This window comes from Asparagus officinalis, chromosome 5 (genome assembly GCF_001876935.1).
Source record: "Asparagus officinalis chromosome 5, Aspof.V1, whole genome shotgun sequence".
NCBI lineage: Eukaryota > Viridiplantae > Streptophyta > Magnoliopsida > Asparagales > Asparagaceae > Asparagus > Asparagus officinalis.
In genome coordinates this window covers 3,004,390-3,007,827 of record NC_033798.1, presented here as the reverse complement: position 1 = coordinate 3,007,827, position 3,438 = coordinate 3,004,390, and positions in this window count along the sequence as shown.

Below are 3,438 nucleotides of genomic sequence, written 5' to 3'. Positions count from 1 at the left end.
AATCTCTTCCTCTTTCTCTCTGGCGGCTGAGTTCTCAGTGATCCCTCCTCCTCCCGCCTCGACGCCGCCTCCGACGCCGCTCGGACGCGGCATCACCCTCTCCCTTCATCATCTCCTCTGCGATCGCGGAGTCAATCTCTTCCTCCTCTCTGGCGGCTGAGTTCTCATTGCATCCTCTCCTCCTCCGCCTCCTCCTCTGCCTCCGACGCCGCCTCCGACGCCGCCTCCGACCCGTCACTCCCTCTCCCTCCATCTTCCCCTGCGATCGCGAGTCAATCCCGAAGCCCTAGCCGCCCTCGTCCCGCGATCTCTCTTGTCAGTTGATTTGTTTAAATTGTTCTTATTTTTTCTAAACTAGAGTCTATTCTAATCAAGGAAGATTACATAAATAGATCGGCTATTCTAAACTACAGTCTATTCTAATCAAGTTTTTTCTAAACTAGAGTCTTATTCTTATTTTTTCATGAAGTTCAGTTGATTTGTTTAAATTGTTCTTATTTTTTCTAAACTAAGAGTCTATTCTAATCAAGTTTAGCATAATTTGCCACAAAATTATGATAGATTCTGAAGATATAATGCTATTCTTGAATTAAAATTGTGCCTTTGTCTATTATCTATATAGAAATGTAGTAAAAAAAGTTTCAATAGTGGGTATTTGAATTGCCTTCCATTAAACAAGGAGATTGCATAAAAGATCGGCTATTGCTCTGATATGAATTCATACTATGTTTTCTATATATATAATTAAACTGCTATACTGTCTACAAATATGTCATTTTCATGCACTAATCTACTAAATAGGTTCCTATCACATAGATCCTCTAGACAATGCGTAAGGGATTTTTCCTGCATATGGTATCTTTAATCACTTATGTTCTGGTAAATTAAATACCATATTCACATAATAATTTAATTCCAAATTTATTTACCTACTATAGAAATTGCTGAGCTTGCAAGCACAACGTCAAGAATCGATAATTTTATATGAGCTCTCATATGGACTTGCCTAATTATCTGAGTATTACAAAGTAGAAGCATGCGTCTAGATTTGAATACTGCTCTTACGCTTCTGCAGAAGATTAAAACTGATAATCCTGCACATTTCTTATTCTTGGAAAATTAAAAGCAATTATGTATAGTATCTTGATGATGTTTCTCTGATGTTCATGTCCTAATTAAAGAGATTTTAGTTCAATACAATGTAAAGAGTCCAACAATCGTTCATTCCCCATTGGCAGGTTTTGTAGCATATTATTGTTGTACCTAGACTACAAGTTGGATAGGATGCTCATGAGATATGATTTGAAGGGCAGTTCTATAAGATGTCTATAAGACTAGAAATGCTTTACAAGTTAGTATTTCAGATATTTAGAGACATATCCAGAAAAAAAGTTTACCTTAGATGAGAGTATTTAGATGGAAAATGACAATACATTAATTAATAAATGATTGCTTCGGTAAGAATTCAGAGCTAGTTCCATTGAGGACTTAACGAGGACCGGGATGGTTTGTTCATGTGCCTACAATAAGAGCACATTTATAAGTAGAATCTAGTTGATGGAGAGGTGGGCCTAAGTGAATATGTTGAAGGGAATTAGAAAGGATACAGTTGCTGATAATTTGACTGATAACACTATCTTTAAAAAACTGAATGAGAGGACTTAGAGGAGGATCAACGTAACCAACCAAAAATGATTGTCTTTCTTTTTCATTATAGTTTTTGGGTTTTACCACAGTCAACAATCATGATTTTTTCTCTTAAGAAGTGAGTCATTCTCGTCCTTGGTGTGTTGTGAGACTTTGAGTATCTGTGCTTGAAATCATGGTTTACTATTCTGATATCTCTTGAGAAGGTTTAATTACAACAACGAAGTTTTAATTTCAAAACTTTTTGGTTAGATTGATAATATTCGTCCCATTCAAAATTTTTATTAAGTGCCTTGACCACGTAAATTATCCTAAGTTTCATGAGGTCTGCATCCTCATTGCTAATTAACCATCGAGTCTATTGTCCTACCCTTCTCCTGAATGTCTTTGCTATTAGCCAACATTGCATATGCTAAATCATCTCACGGCAGATTCTCTCTCTGTTTTATTCTCAACAAGAGTAACTCTTACTTATTATAATGTAATCATTTCTTTATCCTACCTCTTATTATACTTACATTACCCATCTTACTTCGCATTTCTGCTGCATTGATTTTTATGTAACATAACATCCACTATCCAAATGATGAGAAATCAGATCTTTCATCATAATCGGCTGCCCTCATTTTACTTTCTTTATGTACACATAACAACTCACTATCCCCACAGTTTATTCTTTTGGTTGTTATCTGCTTTACTTAGCAACTTTAGAACCTTGGCTGAGTCAATATTTAGCTAGTCAGGCAATTTAATCTTCAATAAGTCCAATCTCTCTTTTTCTGGATTATTGGCAGGGCGGAAGGTGTGACATTGTGATAGGGGTGCAGCGGCGTGGATTCAAACCTGATATTGACATATGACAAAATTTGTTTTCGTGACTAGTATGAATTGGATCTTGTTTAAGAAGTCTTGAAAAGTGGATTACTAGACTGATCGTCTGTTGCTTTTTTCCTTCAAAAGTTATGGCATCTGATATTATGCAACATAGTTTCACTCTCGTGTCTTGATTTTAAACAATTATGTGTGTTCACTGTCCACCATCTGTGTCTCCATTTTAAAGCATCATATCCATTAATGATATGTATTATTCACTCCCTCGCCTTGATCAGTGCTGCTTTTCCGACTGAGAAAGGCACATAAATTTTCTCCAGAAGATGAGACTATAGCAGAAGTTTTCAGGTATTGGAATCCCTTTTGTGGTGGGAACTTTTATGTACTATAAATGCACTATTTTTGTGATATCAGTATGTGTGATTCTTTGTGTAATGATTTAAAGTGTGAATACTTTTTATGTACTTGTATGTTCAACTAATCCTACAATTAATTAGTATATGAGAAAGCCAAATTTTTGAGCTTTTGCCTCACTTTTACACTACACGTACAAATACCAAGAAGGATTTCCTTAAATCATGAGATTCGCAAATATTAAGTTCTTTTATATATTAATACAGTTCCATCGGTTCATGAACTTTACTTGGTTAATTGTTAATTGAATAGTTTGACTTAGCAACTCTTAATAGTTATATATGACATGTTCTTATGACTCATGCCGCGTAACACTTAACTTAAGTTGATAAACAGAGGGTCATTCAACTGCTGCTGCAGCAAATGTTCGAAAATGAACAATTAACCAAGTAAAGTTTCATGTTTTTAGTTGCATTGCGTGGAGTGAAGTTGCTGTTGTTGCTGATGCAATTCTTGTTGCTGCTGCCACGCTGTTGAAGATGATGTTGCTCCTCTAACTGAAGTTTCAAAAATTGCTCAACTCTGGCAATATACTGGTTAACTGAC